Raw genomic sequence first — 18,871 nt, 5'->3', positions numbered from 1 at the left:
TTTCGAGAGATGAGACGGCACATAATCCAATGGGGTTTAGTTTGAGAGTTCAAAAAACATTGGACCTGCGAAGTTTTAAGGGACTGAACAAAATACAATGAAGGCACAAGTTTGAGAGTAGAAGAAACATTTGACCTACAAATTCTTTTCAGGGACTCAGAAACATGTGCTTTGGGAAACTTTAGCAGACATCGCAACATTGGCGCAACACTAACTTGTACATTGAAATATCATGAAGCTTGAAATTTTTACGGGACTGAAGACATGTTTGGGGAGTTTTAAACACTGCAAAGCAATGCTTTCAAGCATTGAGACGGCACAGATTCCGCTGGGGTTTAGTTTCAGAGTTCAAATAACATTAGACCTGCAGGTTTTTAAAGGACTAAAAGCTTCTTTGGAAAACTTAAGCAGACATAACATCACTGGCTCAGGAATAAACTGTATTTTTGAAATAGGTTGGTGAGTTTTTGAAGGGCTAGAATGCATGCTTTTGGAAATTTATTCACTGCACAACATCATCTTTAGAGAGTTGAGACAGCACATAATTTAATAGAGTTTAGTTTTAGGGTTAAAAACCACTACATTTGCAAGTTTTTATGAACTTTTTAGAAGTTTTTAGAAAAAAGTGCTTTGGGAAGTTTCAGTAGTCGACACAACGCTGGCAAGTTGTCAGGGACTGCACTACATCTGCATGAGACAAATTTAAGAGACATCACCATCTTGAGCGATTTAAGAGTTTTGAAACAGGGTTTTTTGAAACAGGGTTTCCACACTTAACAGAATTCACATGTTTAAACATACCTTAGAAAAGGAAGGAGTGATGCAAAGCTGTCCCAAATATGACAATCCAAGTTGAGCTTGATCAAAACATCTTCTCACGAGGGAAGCTTTGTCCATGATAGATACTGCACTTCAACCAGTGACTAACCTGCAAACAAAATAAAATACACTGTCGTAAACATTTCATAAATTGTCATTGTGCTTGGGGAAAATTGTTGTAACAATTTAAGAGTTCAAATATCATTAGGGCCCAAAACATTCAGGGACTAGACTACATGAGCCTCAAGGAAAACAATTTGTTTTAGGTTGGAAAAGTTTGTGGGATTGGTGAACAGGTGTTGAATTTTTTTATCACTGCACAGCAATGCTTTCGAGCGTTGAGTCAGCTTAGAATCCACTGGGGTTTAGTTTGAGAGTTCAAAAACATTAGACTTGCAAGTTTTTAAAGACACTGAACACGTTTGGTAATTGTCAAAGACCAGTCTTCTCACTTGGTGTATCCCAACAAAAGCATTACATAACAAGCCTGTGAAAATTTGAGCTCAATTGGTCGTCGAAGTTGCAAGAAAATGATGATAGAAAAAAACACCCTTGTTGGACGAACTTGTGTGCTTTCAGATAGGAATAAAAGACTTCTACCTAGAAGTCTTTTATTATTTTAGTGAGAAATTACCTCTTTATCAAAACCTATGCTTCTTCAACGTGAACCGTTTCTCACATGTGTTATACTATCAACAGCTCTCCAATGCTCATTACCAAGTCAGTTTTTAAGTTAATATTTGTTTTGAGTAATTTCTAAACGTATACCTTCCCTTTAAGGGACAGGATAACAAGTTTGGGAAACTTTAGCAGACATCGCAACATTTGTGCTGGACTGAATTATACATTGAATTATCATGAAGTTTGAAGTTTTTCTGGACTGAAGACATGTTTAGGGAAAATTTAAGCACTGCACAGCGATGAGACGGCACATAATCCTCTTGGGTTTAGTTTCAGAGTTCAAATAACATTAGACCTGCAGGTTTTCAAAGGACTCAATTGGAAAACTATTGGCTCAGGAATAAGTTGTATTTTGAAAATAGGTTGGTGAGTTTTTGAAGGGCTAGAAAACATGCTTTGGGAAATTTACTCACTGCACAACATCAGCTTTAGAGAGTTGAGACGGCACAAAATCCACATTACATTTTCAGGTTTTTAAGGGACTTTAAAAACCTGTGCTTTGGGAACTTTAGCAGAGATCACAACATTGTCTCAAGAATAAATTGTACCTTGGTGGTAGGTTGGCAAGATTTGTTGGACTTGAAACAAGTTTTGGGAAATTCTACTCATTGTACAGCAATGCTTTTGAGCGTTGAGACGGCGCAGAATGCAACAAGGGGTTTTGTTGCATTGTGTAGGCCTGTTGGATTGATCAAGGGTGTTTACCCTGCTAAATGTAACAGTATGCACATAAGTGTAGTGGTTACTCTGTGAATATGTGGGACCGTGAACTCTGCCAAATACAACAAAGTCAAATACAACATTGGATCAGGGCTAAACTGAAGGTTGAAATCACTTTTAAATTCTTCCCGGACTGGAGACATGTCATGGGGAAATCTATGAACTGCCAAACGTCAACTTATACCGAGTTGAGACAGCACAGAATCCACTGGGGTTTAGTTTGAGACTTCAAAAGACATTAGACTTGCAAGTCTCTAACGGACTCAAAAACATGTGCTTTGGGGAACTGTAGCAGACATCACAACATTGGCTCAGGACTCAATATTATTTGGTTGGCAATTTTTGCGGGACTGAAGTTATGGGAAAACATGATCACTGCACAGCAATGATTTCAAGTGTTTAGACTGCACAAACTCCAATGGGATTTAGTTTGAGAGTTCAAAAAACATTGGACCTGCAGGTTTTTCAGTGACTATTAACCAAAAAATGTGCTTGGGAAACTTTAGCTGCTGTCACAGCATTGGCTCAGGAACAAATTGTATGTTGAAATATCATTAGGTTGGCAACTTTTGTAGGACTGGAGAACAAGTTTTGAAAATGTATGCACTGCACAACATAAGAGAGTTGAGATGGCACAGAATCCATGTGGGTTTTTAAGGGACTCAAAACGTTTTTATTTTGCTTTGGGAAACTTTAGCAGCCGACACCTTGTTGCCAAGTTTCAAGGACGGGACTACTTAGGCCAATGCTAGGGCAAATTTAAGAGACCTCACCATCTGGAGCAATTTAAGAATTTAAAATCATTGCACTAAGAAGTGTTCACGGTTTCAAAATACCTTAGAAAAGGAAGAAGTGATGCAAATATGACAATCCAAGTTGAGCTTGATAAAAACATCTTCTCATGAAGGAAGCTTTTGTCCATGATAGATACTGCTCTTCAACCAGTGAATAACCTGCAAACAAAATAACATGCACAGTCGTAAACATTTCATCAAATGTCATCATGCTTAGAGAAAGTTTCAGCAACAGTACAACATCAGCTCATTAACAATTTGAGAGCTCAAATATCATTAGGGCCCAAAACATTCAGGGACAAGACAACATGAGGAAAACCAAAAAGCCCACAACAGTTTAAGGACTAGGACAACATCAGCATTCGAGAGTTAAGACGGCACATAACCCACTTGGTTTCAGTTTGGGAGTAGAAAAAAACATCAGACCTGCTAGTTTTTAGGACACTCATAAACATATGCTTTGGGAAACCTTAGAAGAATTCACAACATTGGCTCAGGATCTAACGGTCAGTTGGAGTTTCATAATGTTGGCAAGTTGTGGGACTGGAGAACAAGTTTTTGGAGAAGTTAAGAACAGCCCAACATAAGCAAAGAATTCGGGACTAACTGACTAGTAATTTGCAAGTAAGTAAGTAATTAGTAAGTCACCCAGGCCTACTCAGGACTAGAATGTACACTGAAATATCAATAGGTTGGAAATTTTTGCCGGACTTAATAACATGTTTTGGAGATATTTAAACACTGCACAACATCAGCTTTCGAGAGTTAAGATGGCACATAATCCACTGGGTTTCAGTTTGGGAGTAGAACAAAACATTAGACCTGCAAATTTTTAGGGCACTTTTTGCCCGATTTCACAATATATTGGCTCAGGATCAAACGGTCAGAACAAGGAGAACAAGTTTTGGGAAAATTTAAGAACAGCCCAACATCAGAAATCGAGACTGGCTAACTAGTAATTTTCATGAGTCGCCTAGGCCTACTCCGGACTAAAATGTACGCTGAAACATCAATAGCTTGGTGGAGTACTTAAAGTGGAGTACATTGGTCTAGCAGAGACAATGACGCAATTTCATAGAGCTGCTAACCACAAAAAATTGCTTAGTATGAAATTTTCTCCTTTATAAATAGAGGATTACCAACCAAATTTCCAGGTGATATTCAGGATAAGCAAACAACAGCTGAATACCAGTAACAAGCAATATAATGCAACAAATGGACATTTTGGTTTGTATCCTGTTTTTATCAAGAAAGAAATTTCATGCTAAGCAATTGTTTGTGCTTAACAGCTCTATGAAATTGGGAGTATCTCAAAGAAAAAAAAGGTGGTGCATGGCTGTTCAATCTAGTAATTGTCTCTTTCGTACACTTAAAGGCAGTGGACACTATTGGTAATTGCTCAAAATAATTATTAGCATAAAACATTACTTGGTTACAAGTAATGTTGATAGTATAAAACATTGTGAGAAACGGCTCCCTCTGAAGTAACGTAGTTTTTGAGAAAGAAGTAGTTTTCCACGAATTTGATTTTGAGACCTCAGAATTACTTTTTGAGGTCCCGAAATCAAGCATCTGAAAGCACACAACTTTGTGTGACAAGGGGTGTTTTTTCTTCCATTATTATCTTGCAACTTGATGCAACTTTATTATCTTGATTTTGTGCATCATGTTGAGATACACCAAGTGAGAAGACTGGTCTTTGACAACTATCAAAGGTGTCCAGTGTCTTTAATGCCAATGTAGGAGAAAGCAAAACCAGGAGAAGAAACCAACAATGTGAAGTATGGTATTGGACCGAGAAACTCGAGAGAGAGGAGAAATACTTGCTGCTTTTGCAGCTCAACATGACCTAGTTATTACAAACACTTACATGTAATCCAGAAACATAAACCTGGGAGAGCCCAAATGGTGCAGTTAAAGACACTGGACAATATTAGTAATTGTCAAAGACTAGTTTTCACAGTTGGTGTATCTCATTATATGTACAAATAACAAACCTTTGAAAATTTGAACTCAATTGGTTGTCAAAGTTGCGAGATAATAATGGAAGAAATAACACCCTTGGAACACGTAGTTGTGTGCTTTTGATGCTTGATTTCAGGACCCTCAAAATCTAATTCTGAGGTCTTAAAAATTTGTGGAAAATTACTTCTTTCTTGAAAACTACGCTACTTCAGAGGGAGCTGTTTCTCTAAACAGCTCTCCAATGCTCATTACCAAGTAACTTTTTATGCTAACAATTATTTTGAGTAATTACTAATAGTGTCCACTGCCTTTTAAAATTGACTGCTTATGGAGCAGTCAAAGAAGAATAGAGGAAAACAGTGAAGTTATCAGCAGAGTAGAGATTGCCAGTGATCATCGGATGGTAAGAGACTGATCAAAATCAATAGAAAGAATTAGCCAGGCTGAAATTTATCAACAATAAGAAAAAAACACAAAGTAAACATTTTTAAACTTCATGGACATAGAAAGGAGTTCCAAGTGAGACCTCACAACAGATTTGAAGGTTAAAAAGTCAAAGATGCAGATCTGGAAACAAGTTGCAAGAAAATAATCACAGCCATAATGGATGAAGCAACACAAATTGTAGCATCAACATATACACAACCATGTAGGAATGATTTGTATGTTGGTAATAAGTTGGGACGTGTATGCGGTACTAGGAAATGTGTTTGGGGAAAATATCAACATCAGCTTTAGAGAGCTGAGTCGGCACAGAATTTAATAAGGTAAAGTTTTTAAGGTATACTATAAAAGCATAGGCTTGGGAAATAGAGCAGATGTTACAACCTTGGCTCAGCAATAAATTGTATGAAATATTATTTGGCTAGTAAATTTTGCAGGACTTGAGAACAATTTTTGAGAAAATTTAAGTATTACACAACATCAGCTTTTTAGAATTGAAACGGCACAGAATCTACTGGGTTTCTGTTTGAGAGTAGAGAAAACATTACATTGCAAGTTTTTAAGGGACTAACATACGCTGTAGAAAACCTTTAGCAGCCGGCACAGCGTTGGCATGTTTTCAAGGACTGTACTACATTTGCTTCAGGCGAATTTTAAGATACTAAATAATTAAATATTCTTAAAAGAGTTGAAAACCATTGTGCAGGGTTTAACATCATGTGCTTTGGGAAAATTTAAGAAACAGTACAAAATCAGGGTGTCGTGTCCAAGCAGATAAGAGCACCGAACTCAAGCTCTGGTGCTTCTGTTCGGCAGAGTGTGGGTTCGAATCCTGGTCATGACACTTGTGTCCCTGAGCAAGACACTTAACTATAATTGCTTCTCTCCACCCAGGGGTAAATGGGTACCTGTGAGGGCAGAGACGGTTCTTGTGATTGATTTAGCCGAGTAGCGCATATTAATGTTGCACAAGGCTGTATACTCCCCACCAGGGAGCTGAGATGGTTTAAGGAGTGATTTAAGGCCCAGTGACCAGGGGTAATAATGTGAAGCACTTTCGGACGCCCGCCGAGCGTGAAAAGCGCTATATAAAAATGGGTTATTATCATGTCATAAACAATTACATAGGTCAAACATCATTAAAGCACCACTAGATAACGTATGAGCCTCGCAAAAAACAAAGAAAGCACAACATTTTAGAAACTGCACAACATCAGATTCCCAGAGTTGAGACAACACATACATAAATTGTATGCTGAATTATTGGTAAATTTTCCTGAATTGGAGAAAAAAAATGTTTTGGTACAATTTAATCTGATGGTTGAGTGATAACGAACAACGACTTGCACCAGGATTAGGCGACCCAGAGTCACTGTGTTTATACTAGATCCAGAAAGGATTGAGATCCAGCATTTCTTTTTACGTCTGCAGATCAAGATCCGGTGTTGCGTTTCCACCAGCGCTTGATCCCGCTCCAATCCCACTTTTGAACCGGATGTATAGTGGTCATGACGTCACTGCTCTTTGAAAAGAGCTCAAGGGTTACAGAGCAAAGATCAGAGGTCACGACAACACCCCGCCATGTTTTCCTCGAGGTATATCATCAAACATTAACAAAGGAACAATCTGTGGGTCATTGTTAAAGAAAAAAAACATCCTTGTTGCACAAATTTGTGTGCTTTCAGATGTCTAATAATTCTGATAATTGGCAAAGAAGAAAGGTAGTGTCGACACTGGTTTACTCAGAGCGCCGAGTAAATCTGATTTAGTCTGGTATCAATTCAATTGTAGCAATCAATCATACCGATGCTGGAAAGTACATGGGGGAACCTGACAAACTCTAGTTTTTGAACCCAAACATAATAATGCTGCTCGATCCTGTCAGATGGTAGCGTTTGAAAGCAACAGAACTTTTTGAAAAGAATTATGAGAAAGTGTGTACGACTTCTAATCGAGCAAGTTCTCATGCTCGTTCTCGAAAACCAAATTTAATCCCCTAAACATTTTGGACAAAACAACAACCATGGAGGAGAAATAGATGGGGAGTTTACCAAAATACAGCAACAAGGCAAGATCGGTATGTAACAATTAGGGACGCTTATAACAACAACAAAAAGTTTCACAAATGCACACAGTCCATGTGCACTGCGCATGACACAATAACAAAGACAGTCCACTAAAACACAATGGGTGCATGCGCACGAAACCCAGAGTTTCACGACTGTAAAGCGCATGACAAGACGACTGTTGCCTTGGCGTTCTGGGTGACAATCTAGTTTTCATGCGTATTACCCAGTGCTTGAATTCTCGGACGTGTGTTTGGTGAATGGCAAAGATAGCGTCTGGCACAAGATGTTGAATGGACCAGTGAGGATGTGATGACTCACCATCATGAATATGTATGAGGTATAGTAATAAAATTAACTACTTGACTAGTTGCGGCACAATTACTCGCAACTTCGACACTATAGGTGCGACTGATTTTAAGGTCTCAAGATGATATTGTTTCCTGCAGGCACAGTAGTGTACAAATACTGACTGCTTCAAGTGCTATGGTTAAAACTACATTGTACGACTCCCCAGGTGATCCCCGGAGAGTTCTATTTTCCCGAGGCGCAGCCGAAGGAAAAAAGAACTCTCCGGGGATCACCGAGGGAGTCGTAGTTTTAACCATAGCACGAGTTAAAGCAGTCAATGTTTGTTTTATAACACCCCTCCAGACTATTTATCATCTTCGTACGCGCTTGATCAACAAACACCACTGTGCCTTCATAATAAAGTTTTCAAGGACATAATGTTGCATGTATGAGTAACCGAGGTAGCAAAAATCTCTGTAAAATGGCAAAAGATGACTATGAGATTTTAACTGATACTACAGTACTACAGTACTAAACCTCATTGTAGAACCAGAGACCGTAATTGACGATGACAGTCAAACTCATGGAGGTAAAATGTATGAAACATTAGACAATCCGCAAAGGTGTCCTGTGCTCAATTTGAGAAGTAACCATGTATCTGTTCTCAACCAAGACTGTGAGGCTTTTTGGTGATGCCCTAGGCAAATATTCCTCATAGACAGCAATATTTGGTAAAAGGCTAGTGTACAACTGAGTTTGATGCCTGAAGATCTTAATCTGTAGCTGTAGCAATGAAGTTGAAGTCATACTAAAGTTTTGGGAAGTTTTTTCATAATTTTTGCTACAATATGACATTATGCCTCTGGGAGAAATACAAGCTTTTCAACAAAATAAATGACATCTACATGTAACTGCAGCCAAACTGTTCAAAACAGTACACCAATCACTGTCTACGAGCAACAGCGGTCACTGTTCTACATGCTGCTGGATGTGAAGCCCACCACATCATGTCTGTGTCAGGACATCTGTCAGAAACAAGTATCAGGAGTTACAGTAGAACTGATGAAGATTAAAAATGCAAAACGAGCCAAATTGGAGAAAGACTCTGCTAGGGTCGAAAACGTCAGGCCATTAACTATTTTTTCCATTTACACCCTCGGTCCTTTTGATTGGTAAATTGGTAAATTGTAGCGAAATTTATGAAAAAACTTCCCAAAACTTTAGTATGACTTCAACATCATTGCAACGCAGTGCTACATCTACATACCAAGATCTTTAGGCATCAAACTCAGTTGTACACTAGCCGCGGTCCAAAGCGACTGGAACAGGAGACTACACACGTGAGTGGCGAAGCCAGGAGGGCCTTTTCCAACTTGTTTTGCGGTTTTGTTGATGAATTATTCATGGAGTCTTAAACGTGCATCAATGTATGCTGACCCGCTGACCCTCCGTCGCTTCTGATTGGTTTGGGCTTTTGCTAACCTTGGAGAGCAAAAGTCGAGATTCAAAGAAACACATAAGAAACCGCAAACAAGTTGGTAAAGGCCCGTGGCTTCTCCACTCGCCTGTGTGGTCTCCCGTTCCAGTCGCTTGGGACCGCGGCTCTATGAAGCTGTCCAAGCCACGAAGGCTTTGACAAAAGGCTAGTTAAACATGTACAGTTTCCACATTCTCCACAACATCAAAGGAAGCAATTCTGAATGACTTGACAAATTCATCAAACTTTGGACAAGCCTTGAATATTTGAATTTTGTCAGCAGGTTAATATTGTCCAAACACCATCTAGTTTTCACTTTCACAACTGCCAAGTTAACATTTATAACAGCTGAGACATTAATACTGTGAACAATAATGGAGTGAACTACAATGTAGATCCATCTGTATCCTTCCTTGTGTTTGAATGAATCGTAACAAATTCAGTAAGTTTTTGTGTTCATAAAGTGCAGAAAATAAAAACAGAAGTTCATGAAAAAGCTTATCAAGAATGCACTTTATTTCCCAGTCCTCATTAGTTCTTGCTCCTAAATACTACTTTTGAAATAGTCATGTCGGCACGATTAACCAATTATTTGACATCTGGTAGTCATGACTCGACTAACTAAGCAATAAATAGTTGCAAATTCAACACTACATGCCCATACCTAGAAATGAGTACACGTTCATGCAGTAGGGCCTAAATAAATAAAGCAAGTTTCTTAAAATTTGTTGTAAGATCTTAATAATATTTTAATATTTTACAGCTTAAAAACCAATCTACTAATTGCACACAAGGTCATAAGTCCACTTTTGGCTGCTTTGGGTGAATCGAGACAAACTCAGGTTTTCAAACTCAGGCTTCCGGGAGTACAATTTTTTGTGGAAAAAGTATTTTAAAAAATATTGCATTGCTTTGTTCTCAAGATATATGTAATAAATTGTCAAAACCAACTTGATGACATCATTGTGACATCGTACAAAATAGGTAGCGCATAGTATACCGTTGATAGAGTGGCATATCTATAGATACATGTAGGTCACTTTTTGGAAAGACAAAAAGGCAAGTCTTGTGATATAAGTTGTTTTACCTAATTAGTTCAATTTACGAAACTATTATGACGGTATTAAGCACTATTATGACATTATTAAGCACTGAAAATGTGTTAAGCACAGAATGTTAACAGAGATAAGTATCTATACTATAATGATGCCTAATTCGTATGGGTGCCGCCATGTTGTTTTAATGCAAGTGTTAGTGGTGCTCGCACCCTACTGAATTGATGCGTCCTGGGGTCAATTTTGGGGTACCTGTGGGTTTTGGGGGTTTGTGTTGTTTGTGACGCCACAGTCAAAGCGCGAGCGTGTAGTAACTTCGGGGTTGGTTGAGGGCTACCCTTGGGTTGTCAGGGGGTCTGCGCTGTTTAAAACACCTGTCAGGCGCCCTTTTTGATGTCACAGTCATCGCGCGAGTGTCAAGTAACTTTGCGCGTACAGTGGAAGCAAAGAAAAATGCATGAGATCACCACGGGAATTAATGGAGGCACGACGGAGGTGGGGGTTTTAGAGCACATTGGACAGGGAAATGGAAGGGGCACACAGTCTGGTACGTCTGTGGGAAGGGGGATGGGGAACGTCAATAAATGAAGGGAACGAGTTAAACGGTTATAGACGAGACTTGGAAAGAACCAGTAAAGGGACCTGCACAAAACTAGTAAACATGAGTTATGAGCAAACAGTGGCAAGCAAAGAACAATGCCAACGCACGGGATCGCTGGGACGGGGAGGCATGGAGGGTTAGATATGGGACGGGATAGGGATTGGGCACACAGTGGCAACGGCAAAATTAATGAAGAGAAAAATTAACCGGGCTGGGGAAATAATAAGGAAAGAAAGGAGGAAAAAAAAGGTACTTCAAATTGATACAGGAGAGGAAAATTAGAAACTGATGAATGGAGAAAAAATAAACGAAACAGGGTATAATTCGGACGGGGAATGAACCACTAGCGGGACCCGCGCGAAACTAAAAAACATAGATGGGACCTACAAATAAAAAGAAATGGAAAAAAAAGACAGACAAGTGTACGATTTCACGAAGCACTGAAAGGTTCGTCGTGACCCTGAGTGTCCCTCCACTTACCCCCGCCCCGCCCCCCCCCCTTTCAAATTATCGAGTTCAGATTTTAAAACTTAGTGAAAACAGTGAGGACTTGGAAGTTAGCAAGGCTAGCTGATGATCAGTAAAGGATGATGCAGATTGGCAAAATAACACAAAGAGGAACTACTGAATATTTCTATTGGATGCATGTCTGGAGCATTTATATGGATAAGTAGTAACTTTTGCACTCAATAATTAAACGCGCACTCAAATAACATGGGGGGGTGGGGCTATATTCGGTGAACCTTTTTTTGCACCACATTGGTTAAGTCATTGGGAAGATAAAAAGCCATCAAGTTCTGTGGTTAAGTAACATAAAAACAACCCTCAGGTTTTGACAATGTATTGAGTGACCAGTCACTGAGTAAAATGCGACAAAGCAACAACCCTAAAAGACAACGCTGCAATCACAACCACAACACAAGATGTTTTTTAAATGACAGGTTAAAATAAAACGCTGTTATGTTGTATTATATTAACAACCTTTTTGCAATGTGACAAGTTAGTTGTGCTTGATATTTTAGTCGGGAATTAACAACCAAAACAAAACCTCATAGTATTAAATGTTATAATGATGTTAAAGACACATGGAAGTTGTATTTTGTCAAAATAAAGCTTTTGTCACTAAAATAGGCCTATGTATTTTGATGAGTGGAATATGAATAAACAGTTAACTAAGGTTTAAAAAAAAATTAGTTTCCATGTTATTTACAAATTTGAAAATAAGCCCAACCCTCAAAGCCCTCTGCCCCAAAAGTCCTGGGCTGATGAAGCATTCAAATCAAGTAAGCCCCCCCCCCCCCCCATATGAATTTGTATATAACACTGAAAAGTCAACTAAGAAAACATCAAACATCGACACGCACACTGCTATAGCGCGCGCGCTCCTGGATTTGTGTGTGGCTCTGTGTGACTAGAACCTGGGACGCGCTGATCGATTTTGTGCAGTGTAATAGGGGATTTGTTACGAGATCGTTTATTGGTTCAACTTGTTGATGCCCAGATTGACGGAGGAAATATTACTCCAATCAGAATGATTGTCTCATCAGAGTTAAGTTTAAAAAATAAAGTTTCAATCAATATTAACATCATTTTTATCGAAACTTAGGAGGCTCTAGATACAGCCTTTTAAAAGTCTGCTAGGTTGTAAAAAGGAAGTTATTTTTCGGTTTCTCACGCGAAACGGTACGAAACTACAAATTTTACATCGACTAATTTGGGGGGGGGGGGGGAATAATTGTATTCTCCAAAAAAGAGAGACTACCTAAAAGGGGATGTATGCATATTTGTTTTTCTGCTAACAACAAGTTCATACAGTAACAGAATAAGGAGTTATGACAAAAAAAAGGTGTGAAAACATGTTGGCTTTTGCTTAGAAATGCACGTATGCAGCGTGTTTCGCCCTGCACCGACTAAATTGTCATTACAAATTGATATGACCCATCCCCCACGATTTCCCAGTTTTAGAGGTAGTGCCCCCCTCCCCCTGCCCCCCCCCCCCACTCCCACCTGGAAAACAATGCAGGCACCCCGTGCCGTTCATGCCGTTCCCGCTAGGTAGGTAGTGAGCAAATCATGGCTACCAACAGTCTATGCCAGTGGGGGGCTACCGTACACTACGATCTGACAGTTAGGTACACTAATACAATAGCAATCCAATGGCGCTCAATGTTGACAATACGATACAAGAATACAATAGGCCCAAAACGGGGACAGTTTTCTCATTATTTCAAGATGACCAAAGTTCAAATTACGCAAAGTTCACATCAAATATATTCTACAACTTACCTTTTTTCCTGGGGCAGAAACTGGACGTAACTTCGCCTGCTGAAACCCGGAAAATCAAAACCAAAACGGCAAATGTCACTAGCGATGGATTTGTTGATGGCGGCCATTTTGTTCATGATTTTGCAGATCAAACGAAGCGCGCGTACACCCGACCAAAGTACGTCACAAAACGTCACAAAAACTTTAAATGAAGTGACAAAAGAAATGAAAAAGTTTCCGTATATCATGATATCCTGCCACCACTTTTTCATTCATTATGAAATAAAATAGTATTTAATTTAAAGGCAGTGGATGCTATTGGTAATTACTCAAAATAATTATCATCATAAAACCTTTCTTGATTACGAGTAATGGGGAGAGGTTTATAGTATAAAACATTGTGAGAAACAGCTCCCTCTGAAGTGACGTAGTTTTCATTCGAGAAAGAAGTAATTTTCCACGAATTTGATTTCGAGACCTCAAGTTTAGAATTTGAGGTCTCGAATTCAAGCATCAGAATAAAGCACACAACTTCGTGTGACAAGGGTGTTTTTTCTTTCATTATTATCTCGCAACTTCGACGACCGATTGAGCTCAAATTCTCACAGGTTTGTTATTTTATGCATATGTTGAGATACACAAACTGTGAAAACTAGTCTTTGACAATTACCAATAGTGTTTACTGTCTTTAATCAAAAATGAGAATTTTTTTGTAACAAATAGTTAAAAAGTGTCGGCAGGATACGGAAAGTTTTCCAAAGAAATACCTGCGCGCGCACAGTATTACTAAAAGAATGATTATCTGCTAGAATCTAGCCGATCCACTCAAAGCGCACGCTCAAATCAAGTATGAAATGCGCAAAAGGGGTTATCAAGCTATTTCATAAAGCCTTTGCACACAAACTTGCTAAGCAAATACAAATATCGCTAAGCAGAAACTGGTTACCAGATCCATAAAGTTTACATTGTTGTGATTGGTGCAAAGGATTTCTAGCGGTCTTTTCTGCTAAACAGCTTAATAAATTGGCCAGTCCTTCATTCTTTTTCGACCATGCATATATGTGGTATGTATTTCAACCTCTGGTAACTAACTTAGGTGTGCCCACCTCCGATTAGATCATGAAACTTGTGTAAACGCCAGGCCCCATGTAGTTCTGGTCAGGACTTCTGGTCAAAAGTCAGGAGTATATAAATGTTTTGCAATATTTATTTTTTTACGTTGCGATTTTAGCCTATACAACCTTGCATTTGCGTGTAGGCCTACTGATGCATTTTTATGTTACTTAGCCCGGCCAAGGATACAAGTTATACTTTGGAATTATTTATACTTAATAAGCCAACACAATTTTACAAGATAAATGTCCAAGAAGTCGCAATTTTAGGCTCTAAAACTTAGCAGAGGGCTGAACTGATGATCGAGAACGGAAGCTATAGGCTTAGCATTAAAAGCACCGGGCGCTATTTTGGTACCATCTTAATGTAAAAGAGTGAAAATGCACTCTTTGACTGAAGAGCCATATGAAGGACAACTCTTTTTAGAGTGGTCTTCCACTCTTTTAGATTGAATTTTGTATCTTTTTGTTTGAATTTTCACTCTGTCCTAGAGTGAAACCCCTCTAAAAGAGTGAAATTATTACCACTCTTTTTAAAGAGTCATAGGCCCTATGGAGGACAGCTCAAAATGTAAAGAGTGGTGTTTTTCACTCTTAACACTTAGAGAGTAATTACTCAAAATAATTGTTAGCATGAAAACTTACGTGGTAGCGAGCACTGGAGAGCTGTTGATCAGAGAAACGGCTCCTTCTGAAGTAATGTAGTTTTTGAGAAAGAGGTCGTTTCTCCCTCAAATAATTGAAGACTTCATCAGCTGAAGCCTTTTATTAGGCATCATTCTGAAAGCACACGAATTAATTTGTGCAATAGGGGTGTGTTCTTTTTTTTTCAATTTCGATGACCAATTGAGCCCAAAATATATACACAAAGTGAGAAAACCGCAGCGTCTTTGACATTTACCAAAGGTGTCCCGTTGCCTTTAATATATACTTAGGTCGAACAATTTTAAAAATCACAAGGGCTATCTCCGGCATTTTGATCAAATTTAGGTCTTTAATTTGCTGTTCCTAGGCTCTATAATAATGCAGTAGGATTTACTGTACTGTGCTCTTGTATGTAACTTGACCCAGGATATGAGCTATACTTTGGGAAATATTTATACTAGAAAAAGAGGCAAGAATATTGAAAAATTGTAGGGGGCAAGTCCAACATTCATTTGCTATTTTTTGCTCTAAAGTGAAGCAGTGGTTTAAAATACTGCAGTGCATCTGTATGTAACTTGACCCAGTATGAAGCTGTTGTACTAGAAAAAAAAGGCAAACTGAGAAATTAGGGGCAAGAAGGCCTTCATAATTTGTATCAAGTTTGGGTACATTTGTAGGTTTTGATTTTAGGATATGCAATTATGCAGCATAGTAATCTGTATAACTTGTGCCTTTTTATGTAACTTGACCTATTTGGGGGGAAACTGATTCTATGAAAAAAGGATATTAAATCTAAAGGAGTAAGTGCAGCATTTTATCATATTTTTGCCGAACAAAAATGTGGTTTTGTGATCTACAACGATACAGAGGTATAACTGATGCCTTTTGATTCCATTTGATTCAGAATACTGTCTACATTTTTGGGGAAATAAGGTGTTTTTTTTTTTAAGGCAGTGGACACTTGGTTATTACTCAAAATAATGTTTACCAAAAACGTACTTGGTAACAAGTAATGGAGAGCTGTTGATAGTAACCATCATTGTGAGAAAAGACTCCCTCTGAAGTAACGTAGCTTTCGAGAAATAAGTAAATTTCAATGAATTTGATTTAGAGACCCCAGATTTAGATTTTGGGGTTACGAAACCAAGCTTCTGAAAGTACACAACTTCGTGTGACAAGGGTGTTTTTTTCTTTCATAGTTATCTCGCAACCTCGACAACAAATTGAACTCAAATTTTCAGAGGTTTGTTATGTTATTCAAAATGTTGAGATACACCAAGGTAGTGTGAGAAGACTGGTCTTTGACAATTACCAATAGTGTACAGTGCCTTTAAGGAAAATAATGATGAATACAACACAGCAAAGAAAGAGAGTCATCAGAGTTTAGAAACATAATTTGATCCAAGTAAATTTATTTGTTTTTCATGCCCTTTAGTTTGACCATTAATATCAATGACGGATAACATGAGGTTCAACATAGACACACAACATGGGATACCAAGATACTGATCCAAACCTACATCAGAAAGGTACCAGACTATTTCCCCTTCAAGCCTCACTTTGGTTACTGTGATATAAATAGGAGAAAAACAAGATGGCTGACACATGGTAAAATTATATAACTGTTGCAGTTGGTTGCTCATTTCACTAGTTATCACAGGAAAAGCAAGTGATATCAAACAGTATCCCGTTTGTAAGTTTGATGTAATTTTATTTTAAGCTCTCACCACTGGCAAAGTTTGAGCTCCTTTTTCTCCGATTATTTGAAAATGGGTGCTTTGGGGTAAAATTACAAATAATGCCGCCTTTGGGCTTGCAACAGTGATAATGCAATGGCTTACAAACGAGACACAGGACACTTTTTTCCAACATTTGAAAGACAAAAAAACACAACAAAATTGAACAATGAGAAAGTAAACTACCCAATACAACATGGGACAGTTATACAGCAGTTTACAATGAAATACTGCTTAGATTTCTTATTTAAAAAGCAAAAAGAAAAAAAGGGGGACACCAGTCACAACAATATTAACTTAATGGAATGTTGTCTGGTAGCCTGTTTTTGCTAAGAGTTATTATCCTGAGCTTAGCAAGTTTTTGCGCTTACAGGCTTGATGACATTGAGGCCTGGGCCAAATTTCATAAAACATGTAAGCAGCCGTTTTGTGCTTACGGGTAGTCCCTTTGCAGAATTTCTATTTCATAAAGCTGTTTACCGTACTAAGCAAGGGTAAATGCTGGCTAACCTGCGGTAAGCACACGAGTGGTGTAACAATGCAAATCCATGGTGAACATGGATGGGTGTCAGGTGTTCTGCTTCCTTGAGAAATCATGGTGAAATACGTTTATGCTTCTGCGCATTTTTCTGCTACAGTAAGCACAAAAATGTGCTTACGGAAGTTACGGGTAAACAGCTTTATGAAATTGGGCCCAGGTCCCAACAGCGAAACTTCATGGAATAATGGTTGATAACCTGTTTCTGCTAAGCAAGGTACTGGACACTATTGGTAATTGTCAAAGACCAGTCTTCTCACTTGGTGTATACCAACATATGCATAAAATAACAAACCTCTGAAAATTTTAGCTCAATCGGTCATCTAAGTTGCGAGATAACAATGAAAAGAAAACACCCTGGTCACACGAAGTTGTGTGCTTTCAGATGCTTGATTTTGAGACCTCAAATTCTAAACTTAAAGGAACACGTTGTCTTGGATCGGTCAAGTTGGTCTATAAAAAGCGTTTGAAACCGTTGTTATATGAATTGCATATGGTTATAAAGATGTTTTAAAAGTAGAATATATTGAGCCACATAAGAAACACTCAAAATTGCACGGTTTTCATTTTAGGTTGGGAACTAACACGGTCGGCCATTTATGGGAGCCAAAAATTTGACTCCCAAAAATGGCCGACCGTGTTAGTCGACAAGATAAAAAGAAAACCACGCAATTTCGAGGCATATTTGTGTAGATCATTGCCTAGCTTGGAGTGTATAGGGCCTATGGTATTACTATATAGGTTGACCATCTCACAAGATTGTCTTACACCTAGACTAGCGTCTTGCCAGCTGTTGAGGGAGAACACTAAGACCATGATGATTCAATAGGCAAACAGAAAACAGTTCTTAGATCAGTTACTTATTCATTTTTTAATAAAAGCATAGCAATACATAATATGAGTTTTCTGAATTACTTTTCACCAAAGACACAAGAAATCAAATGAATGTTTGTGGGCACAACCACAGTCGTGAGAACACAGTTTTTTTTTCATGTCCACTTTTTGAACGAAAGTTTGAAAACCATTGATGTAGCAGTTATATCAATGGACTTTTTATATCAGTTAACAACCGCTGTGTCATTGAGGACCAAAAAGTAGCTTGAAATTGTCGAATACAACATCTGCAAAGAATTACTCAATATTTATATGTTGTTCATTTGGTGTCTTTGTAATAAAAACTTTATCCATGGTTGTGGCTGTGCACATGCTACTGTATTACTTGGATAGTTTCTAAATATTATGTGCATTAGTGTAATGAATAATAATGTGCATTATTGTTTTGAATACCAGCATTGAAATAAATGTTACTGATGAGCAAAGAGCGGTTTGCAGTATCACCATGTGAAAATTACTTTTGAGGAGTGTTGGTTCTGAATTTAACTGGTAGTTGACAACTCAACGCCATCAGCTATAACTTCCACCTGATACTTCACGGAGGCAATGGAGGCCATTGCCTCTGTGCCCCTTGGTCATTGCCTTGGTGCCCTTGAAATGCTCCCGTAGAAATTTACAATTTCCTCATAGGGTGCCCTTTACCAAGGAGAAAATGCCTTGGTGCCCTTGCCCTTTCAAAAACGAAGCATACAGGCCTGAACTTCCACCATTTCAAGTCCTACTTATGAAATGTATACAAGTCTTTAATACCCAGGATCTCACGCTACC

At 38.5% G+C, this 18,871-nt stretch overlaps 1 long non-coding RNA gene across 3 annotated transcripts in view; it reads right to left on the bottom strand.

The window, feature by feature from the left end:
• LOC117292823 overlaps positions 1–13,236 on the bottom strand; it is a 37,401-nt gene extending 24,165 nt beyond the window's left edge. For all 3 annotated transcript variants that reach the window (XR_004519325.1, XR_004519326.1, XR_004519327.1), the window contains exons 1-3: positions 13,200–13,236; positions 3,057–3,173; positions 802–928 (exon numbers count right to left, since the gene is read on the bottom strand). This is a non-coding gene — a long non-coding RNA (uncharacterized LOC117292823). The remainder of the gene's footprint in view (positions 1–801; positions 929–3,056; positions 3,174–13,199) is intronic.
• Between the last annotated feature and the right edge of the window lie 5,635 nt (positions 13,237–18,871).

Source organism: Asterias rubens, chromosome 7, assembly GCF_902459465.1.
Source record: "Asterias rubens chromosome 7, eAstRub1.3, whole genome shotgun sequence".
In the NCBI taxonomy this organism is placed as follows: Eukaryota; Metazoa; Echinodermata; class Asteroidea; order Forcipulatida; family Asteriidae; genus Asterias; species Asterias rubens.
The sequence above is the reverse complement of the archived record's forward strand: the minus strand, read 5'-3'. Positions and strand labels throughout refer to the sequence as shown.